The sequence below is a fragment of the Serinus canaria genome, chromosome 2, assembly GCF_022539315.1.
Source record: "Serinus canaria isolate serCan28SL12 chromosome 2, serCan2020, whole genome shotgun sequence".
Classification (NCBI taxonomy): Eukaryota; Metazoa; Chordata; class Aves; order Passeriformes; family Fringillidae; genus Serinus; species Serinus canaria.
Window position 1 is genome coordinate 47387450 of NC_066315.1, and position 9540 is coordinate 47396989.

Sequence of the window (9540 nt, forward strand, 5' to 3'; positions counted from 1 at the left end):
TCCCTCCATTCAGCACACAGATCAGGAGGGACGTACATTACTCTGCAGGGTTTTAGTTAGATTCTGCTCTGTAGGAAAGTCCTGCAGCTCTCTGGATTAGCTCTCAGGATGCCAGAACACACTGAAGATCTTGCTCAGCTCACCCATCTTGATCCAGTCTCTGTTTTTTGGGAGTTTTAGTACATGTGGGGGTCCCCAGAGCTAAATCTCAGTTACCATGTCCTCATGTACAGGCCAGCAGCAAGTGTGATGAGTGGGGGACACACCATGTAGGGGATGGCTTTGGTTGGGGGTCACCAGAGAGGCTGTAGGGGCTAATGGTCCACGGAGAGCCCCGATCAGTAACTCCCAGCCCAAGTGCTCGAGCACCCTCAAGCCTTTCTCAGTTTAACCAGAGCTGAGAGAAACTTGCAGACGTGATGGCTGCCAAAACCTGAGGCTAAACATGCAAAGACAAGCCTTAATTTCCATGATGGCAGAGCAGTGTTAGGGTACATACGTAGGTGGTGAAGAAATACAATCCTCTAGGCTGATCCCAGAGTGGGAGTGTGGTTTCTGGAGTTTGAAGGACCCACAACACTTCTCCATTTCTTGTGTTTCCATAGGAGTTCCTGACACCTAACGTACATTGGTTTGTGTGGTGGTGCCAAATCAGCTAAGGGGTGGGTATGGTATCAGCCTCTGTCTTTGCTGCCCCTGATAGAGATGCAATGGAACTGAGTTAGGGTTTCTGATTTTCTGAGTAAGGTCTTAAATATGATTTAAGAGTCACCCCTTCCCTGTGGGGAGCGATACGTGATTGCCACTAGAACTGTGAAATGAGATACGAGGATGAAGTGAGTTTCAATGCTGCTTTCTATAATGGGTCCCTGAAGATCTGTTTATGTATACAGCAAATACATTGGAAAAGGCCATAGAAAAGAAAAGAGAATGGAAAATACTTCAATGAAGCCCCAAAACAGGACAAACAAGAATTGATTTGTCATCTGTCAGGACTAGAGGCCACTTAGCTGAAAAAAGAAATACAAAGTAGTTATCTTACAAAAGGAGATCAGCTGGCAGTGTATATTTATCTATCCTATTCTGTCCAAGTCACTGCACACATTACTGCAATTTTTTTCCTGTTTGACTAGATTCTTTTACATATTGATTTTTAAGATATCTGCATTTTTTTCTCTTTGTCGCATTCATGCATGCATTTTTATGATGATTAAATGTTATCTTGGAAGGTTTTCTCTCCCTTTCTTTCCTCTTTGATGTGCTGTTCAGTTCTTAAGGGAATAGATATAAGCCTTGTATTTTTATGTCTGGAGAGATAAAACCTGCAGGAAGAAGCCTTTAGATCAAAGATCCTCTTAGTCCCTTTTCTTCCTTTTATTTTCAAAATGTTGTCCTTTGTGCCCTTTGACTCTGAAGTTCCCAGTGGTTTCTTGCGTTGGTTATTTTTCATTACTGCTCTCCGAATTTCTCTGACTGTCATAAGCATCTCTGCGGTTGGTGCATTATCACTGGCACGGATGAACATTTCCAGAGCCCCATGTGGATTTGCGGCTGCACCACAGCCAACTGAGTCATTCCCTCTGCCCCAGTTTCCTTATCAGTTGCTGCTTGCAGTTCAAGTTATGTGTCTATTTCAGAGTCTCTCCATCTCATTGTCATTCAAAGCTGCAGGGAAAGCATTTAAACTGGTATTTTCTTACACTCATATCCAAAAATTTGTTCCAAGTTATTGCCATGCGGTAGCTGAGATGATTACCCTTTATTCTGCCACCTTTAATGGAATTAATTGTCCCAGCTTGCAAGGGTGTTGAAATCTGCACTCTTAGAAATGTAAATCACTAACATGGCTTCAGTCTGGATACAACAAACTGTGGGAACAAACCTCTTAGGGCTTTCAAACAGGGAACCCATGACAAATACAGCTTCATCACCTTGAACATTTGTGCGTAGGTTGTGCACTTCAGGAAAGGTCTGGCTGTTAGGGTTAACAAAAGGGGGTGATTTGGATTTTTTACTAAAGATGGCTTTTTGCAAAGTGGAGATCAGATGAAGTGCATCTTCAAAGTGAATTTCTCACTAGTGCCTGTAAGGAGCCCTATAGTGATTCATACGGTTAAGTGGTAGACTTGACAGTGCTGGGTTAACAGTTAAATTTGATGATCTCAAAGTTTTTTTCCAAACTAAAGTATTCTACGACTCTGTGATTATCAGTGATGCAGTACATTTCCTTAGTTTTTGATACTAGTGCAGAAAAACAAACCTGGCTGCGATGTTCTTACTGTGTGCAGATGACCTTACAAATCCAGAAGTAATCTGGTAAACTTGCATAGATTTTGCAGTTTGATTCTGGTGGGCACAGCTGTGGGCCTTTTCCAATCTAAAGAAGACATGATTCTTTCTATTATATAGACAAAAATACCCCAAACACTCAACTCTGGCAATTAAGGAGCAAGAGTGTGGCAATACTACTAAAAAACTTGTTGGAGCCCTTAGATAAGGGAGTCACTTAGAGCCAGCTGTAAATACAAGTCAGGAAGCCTGGGACAGATTCTCTGCTGCCCTGCAGTTTGGGTACTCATTTAAATCCCAGAGAAGTGAGATCCAAGCATTACCAACTCAGTGTGATTATTGCCTTGCCATAAATAGCTAGTAACCCTCTGGGCAAGCCAAAATCCTGTCTACTGCAGCAGAAGTTTTGTCAGAAATGCAACCCCCTATCAGGCTCCCATTTTGGTGCTGATGAAGCTGTGGTGGAGGGTGGCAGGGCAAAAGCTTGCCCCAGGTGTTGTCAGGTTGTAAGCACTTAAAAGGGGAACCACACAACATCAAAAAAGAAGAAAAATAAATGTTTGCTTTTATTCATTCCATTCGATCTTTCCTCCAGTAACACAAATAAAAGAATTGCAGCTCAACAGCTTCTTAATCTCAGCACAGAACAGGTGCCAATTAAAGATAATTATTCCCAGTGTTTGGGCTAGGAAACAGTGCTGAATGCCAGTGGAGGCATTTTTAGCACATACCAAAGTTCACAAGATTATTTAAATATATTGATTTAGGCTTGTACTGGGACTTCTGTGCTCAGAAATGGGATCTCTACAACATATGTACTGTGGTGGCACTTTGCCATTCAATAACAGGGTGGGGGTTGTTGTGGGTTTTTGGTCTTTTTAAATAGATGTTTCACTGATTTGCTTTGATAATAAATGACCTGCAGCTGTGCTGGACAACATCCCTCCAAAATAGCCCTTCAGGAATAGTATCCATCATCTATAGGTGAATATGAAAAGGCAGTGCAGGCTGATTTTTCAAATATTGATTAGGCAAGTCACTGGCCAGCCTGCCATGTACAGAGCCTTCATGCTCTTTAGAGAAGTCAGGCTGTGTTAAAGAACTCAAAGCACTTGGAGGAATACACATCCTCTAATTCAAAAAGATGAGGGTGATGTAGCAGTCAGTAAAGATTGCACTGGTAATCTGGTCTTATACAGACAAGCCAAAGTCAGGCTTTTATGAGGTGATCCCTAAACATTTCACCTTTCATATCATAGAATCATTTAGATTGGAAAAGACCTTTAAGATAATGAAGTCCAACTGTTACCTCAGTGCTGCCAAATCCACCACTAAACCATGTCCCTAAGCACCACATCTACGCATCTTTTAAATACCTCGAGGGATGGTGACTCAGCTGCTTCCCTGGGCAGCCTGTTCCAATGCTTGACAAACTTTTCCATGAAGAAATTTTTCCTAATACTCAGTTTCAACTTCTTCTGTCACAATTTTCCCAGCCCTATAGCTGAAAATTCATGGAGGGTTTGTTTGCACTTGTCTGTCTTTTCACTTGCATCAGATTTTGTGCTGATATCCGACATTGATGGTTTAGACTTGCATATATACAAGAAGATGACAAGGGCAGCTGTTTTTATCTACCACTTTTCATAGCCATCTCACCATAAAGCAGACACATACCTCTCCTAAATGGCTCTCCATTCAGAACATCTTTCATCTTTTCTGCTTCCTTACCCTGTCTGGGCATCCCACAGATTTACCTCTTTCCTCTACCTTTGCCTTTTCCTCTAGCTTCAGACTCAGAGCTGTATTTTCATTTCTTTTCTGTCCCATTCCAGAAATTAGGGTATTAGAGAAAATACTTTGTTAAACACAACAGCATTTGTTCAGGCCCCTTCTTGAGGGATGTAGAAAGGTGAGCAGCTGGGGCTTGATGCAAATCTGATGCATTAATTCATCCCAGAAGAGACTTGAACCTGGAGAAGGCGGGCATGACTCCTGCGGTCACAATGAGGAATGGCCCCATGAGAATCAAAACCAGCAGCACAAGGACCATCAAACTGTTAGTGAGGGGGAAAACAGGCACTGCATCACTCTTCTTCCCCCACTCAAGCTGTGCCTTAAACACAGAACATTTCTGCCTGGTCAGCTGCCTGGTCTCTGGCCCCTCCACATGCGTTGGAGTCATTAAATCATCCATCAAGACACCATCCTTCATGCACAGTGGGACGGCTGCCTGCCTCCCTCACTCATTATTGGCCTTCCACAGTCCTTTTCAGCCAATTCAATGAAATATAAATAGCATTTCAGATAAATGTTCACTCTCTTATAATACCTTTCTGACGTCTTTCTGCTCTTGCTCTGGATGCATAAAAAAGAGCTGTAATATATTTCAATGAGTTATTGAATCCTTTTCGAACCCTGATGTATGCTCAGTACAAGGTTATTTAAATATGAGGGGTTTAGGCATAGGCTTTAGCAAAATCTACCCAACTAAATTGTTCAGAAAAAATGAGCAGGCAATCTTCTGCCTTCCAAATCTATCTGTATTCCCTGATGAAGGATTCCAAGCCTGGTAATGCTGGACCAACCTACTTTTTCTGCACTGGAAAGTCCACAGCCATGAAAAGGTATGGTTCAGGCTTTCCTGACCCTTTTTCCTTTTAAATTTTAAAAAATTTGTATTTAAATTAAGCTGCTGGACACCACACCAGGAATTCTCTTTTATTTGCCTAAATAATGTAGAGTAAGTGCTGTACAACCAAATGATAAAAAGAAAGAAGAGGACTCAGGAATGTTACCCAGGATTTTACTGGAGTGTGACATAGAAGTAGTACCTCCCCCATCTTCCTGGCTTAGAAAACAAATTAACACTGGAGTATTTGTGTATTTTTTTTCCCTGTAACTTTTTTGCCACCATTCATCATTTAGTCTCAGCTGAATACTCAGTTTACATATATTTAAAGCTACCAACGTAAATTAGCAACAAAGCTTGAGGGTGTTAAATAATCTCCAATAAGACTCCTTCTCCTCACTGGAGTATTTTCTCAAAATGAAAATATCTGAGTTCTAACACTAAAATATCTTGTTCTAACACTATGCATGGAAGATAACAAAGTGGGGACCGAGTGACTTTCATCCCCCAGACTACATCTCCTGGAGGAAAAGGGCACCACTTCATCAGTTCAGGAAGAATAAGTGAAAATGCATTTTGGGGACCAAACAACAAATGCAGCTCTCTCAGTCTCACAAAACGGTGGCAGATAGGCACCCCAGCAGTAAGTCTCTCATTTTTCACTAGATCCCCACCACATACAGCACAGAACAGGTATGTTCTGGAGATATCCGAGCTCTGAATTTAACACAAGCAATACGTCACCTTCACATTCACTTTCAGCAATGATCAGATGCCAAGAAATGATTTTCAGGAAGCAGAAATGATAATAATTGTATATCTGAGTATGCCTCAATCTAATCCATGCATATTGGAAACAGCTCTTTTTGCAGTCTCTGTGTGTGCTTCACTCTGTGCAGCAGAGATGCTGCAGATCCCCAGCAGGAAGCCTGAATAATCTTGCCTCTGAGCAATACAGAGATAGTGGTGTTGGAAATGTCCAGATAAAAGATAATGTGCAAGATAGGGAATTCCATTTTGTACTAGGAGCTGGAATGGTAGTAGACTAAAGTTTCTTTTGGGCTGGGGCAGAAGTGAGTCACAGAGTATAAGTAGATGTCCCATCAGTAAGTCTGTGTTAACACCAAGTGGGTAAGTTTCAGACCTCAAGCCAGGCTAAAAAAGTGATTTATGCAGCTATCCAGTGATCTGGGGTATCTAGTGCTCACCAATGTTTTTCTTCTACTCAACTCTTTCCCCTTTTCACCCTCTGTAGCCCAACTCCTTGAATGCCCACCAGAAAGGAAGTTCCCTGCCCCAAAGCTCTGATGAGGAAACCATGAAAGTTGGTTAAGAAAATTTAATGATGCCACTTTGAAAGTTTAGCAAGTTTTAGCAATGAGGAAGTAAGAAGAGGTAGAAAATATACAGAGAGTCATGCTTCTGCCCAAAAGTAACCATCTGGGTTTTGTTGTCTCAGTTTTTAGTTCTCCATTTCCCCAATTACAGATGCATTTAGACAAATGCTTACCACCGACCTTCTGAAAACCAAATCTGAGGGAAGGCTTTCAGGATGAGCAGCCAAGACCCAAAAACATCACTGTGGAGAAATTTGTATAAAGAGTTTAGAAACCATTTGATGCCAAATAGGTAAAGGAAAGTTGTCCTTTTTTTTTTTTTTTTTTTTTTTTAGGATAAAGAAAGAAACTATTTCTTTTCCCTAAAGCTGGTGTCCTTTGCAGTGTTTCAAATCTAAAGAACACTTGCCCTAGATGTATTTAGTGCATCACACTATTTTAGGCAATAATTCATGATGCAAAATTCATAATTCATCTGTCTAGATAATTCCTTTGCATTAATCCTACATCCAGTTTCTTTTGATGATTAGCAAAAATAACTACAGTCACTGCAGATGAAGGTAAACTGTAACTTTTACCTAAAACTCTCTGCCCATATTTATCAGGCATCTGCTTGTGTTTTCAGAAAAGGGACTTGAACCTGCTCCCACCAAGAGTGCCACCTGCTCTGTGGGCTCCCAAATGCCAACTTTGCCAGTACACAACACCTGGGACGTCATCCTTGGTGCTCTCCAGCATCCCTGAGGAGGGCCCACCTCACTAAAGGGCTCCCTTAGCACTGTGGGTCTGTTTTCCACAGAGGATGCCAAACAATTCTACCAAGGATGCAAGAGGGAAGATGCTTTGTACCACAACAGCTCCTCCATGCTTAGCTGTAGTTCTCTGGAGAACACCAGGAGACAAAGCCAGAGGTGCATTCCCTTGCCCTAGAGATGTGGGCTGCGTGGGTGTCTCCTGCACACTGCTGTTGAGCTGTCATTCAGGCTGTCTCAAGGTGGTTTTCACCCCCCAGAGCAGAGGGTGAGAACACAAGCCATAGGAAAGCAGGATGATGGTGTGAGAAAAGCTTATCTGATGTTGTGAGATTACAGTACACAGGTAAAAATGAATCAGTCCCTTCCTCTCACCAAGATAAAGAAGGACACAGGCTAATATTGGCTGTCTGAGGTGCTATTTTGGATTTGCTTACAGGAGGAACAAACCAGCATGATTTCCAGACGTGTGCCCCCAGAATGATCTGGCAAATTTTAAAACACAGAATAGCTGGGATACCATGACCCAAGACTTAATTAAAATTTGACCTGCTGATTGACACTGCTTATAAAATCTTTATATCATGGAATCTTTCCATTCTTACCTTGATTCTGTACTTTGCTCTTGGCATAGTCACTCAGGTGGTAACATTGGCCTTCAGGGCATGAGTGGTAGGTCTTCAGCCTTTTCAGTGGTGCTTTCTGCCTTTCCACTCCAGCCATCTGGGAGCACACATGTTTAAAGCTTCCCCTCACAATGTAGCTCTCTTATAAGGCATTTCTGAGAGAATAACTTCTCCAACAGAAGCCATATACTGTATTTACCCAAATGCTTCATTTTCCTAGTAGACAGATAGCTGACTTTCACCATTCCTTAAAGCTGCTCACTTCTGCTTGGAGCACTTGGGACACACCACCGAGCTATCCTACTGTAACATAAATATTTGATTTCAGCATTTTTAGAGATGGGCAGTGAGACAGGCAGAATTACTGTCTGGTTTTTTTCCCTAAGGAAAATTCCACGTGTACACATGCGTGCACACACACCAGATAGATCCTGGCAGAAAAGGCTCCTATCTGGAAAGACATTTCTTCTATCGCATTTACGGGGAAAGGAAAAAAAAAGGAAGTACATTCTTTTTCCCTTTGACTAAAGAAAAATATCTCAGCAGGACAAGGGCTTATTGTAAATGTTCATTTAAAAATATTGCCCGATTGTTTGAGTACATTTATTTCTTTGGTGATTCAGCTGCGAGTGGGAAAGGTGTTGTGACCCACTGAATGGCCTATCCATCACACCTTCTGACCTCTCTGTCCAGGGACCACCAAACCTTGGCTCTGGCTCCATTTGTGTTCCACAGCTTGGCTCCTCAGCTTCCCAGACATTAACCCTGTGCTGTGGTACCGCCTGAAAGAGAGGCATGAGACCACAATGTCAGCCTGCCCTTGATGTGGGCATACATGCACTTGCTAGGACTGTTCCCAGGACAAACTGTTTCCTGCATTAGAAGCAGGCTGGCCACTGCAGTGGAGCTGAGGACAGAGCGCACCAAGCTGAAAGAGCTGGTGGGGACCAGCTGAAGCCTTTGGCAAAAGACCACATCTCTGTGTGAAGGATGATTCATCCCCTGCCTCCTTGAACAGCAAAATCCCCTTCTCCTTCTGACATTATCTGCTCCCCTCTTCTTCCAGATCATGCTGTCACCCATGGATGAAACCAAGCATCCATACATCGCTAGAAGGTGAATTTTGGCTGAGTTGTGAGTCTGTAGCACCAATGAGTAACAAATGCCATGCCTTAGCTACGCTGGGGAAAAGCCAGCAGAGGTTTTTCCAAATACTCTCGCTGCTTATGTTTCAGCATAAAATCCAGTAATTTTCCTCTGCTGGGGATTTGGAAAGCGGAGCACCTCACCAAAGTCAGCTCTTGCCCTGCAGGATCAGACCCTAGACTGAGTATAAATCAGTCACAGGTGCTTGAATTAAGAGAATTAATTAATAAGACATTCCCATCCCCTGGAGGTTCAGGGGACAATGAGGAAGGCATGGCACAGGCCACCACAAACCACATGCATTAATCCTGCATTTGTCCCAAGTGTGACACACTGCTGGGAGCTATTCTTTGTGCTCATACCAGGGGGAATTGATGGGACCTTATTCTCTGTTTGCAGGGAACGGCTCATGCAAGAAATTAAATTTCCCAGTGTCATTACTAAATCCCAGGATCCTCTTCATGAGTTATTCAGCACCAGTTGCTCCAGTCTTGCACACCAGTTTTATCATCCTCACATCCACCTCTGTCTTTCAGAGATTAATATAAATTATCTTCATTCCAATAGTAGAATTCAATCCTCTCTTACCTCACTAATGCAGCTCCTTTCTTGAAGATAAGCATACCTATCTCCCAAAAAGAGATAATGTGTGCTGGAAAAAGACAAAGAACATTACCAAACAACCCTGGGAGACAGGGATGGCTGCCCACAGAAGTCTGTGGTAGGCTTCAGAAGCTGGAAAACTATAAAGGGGGCCA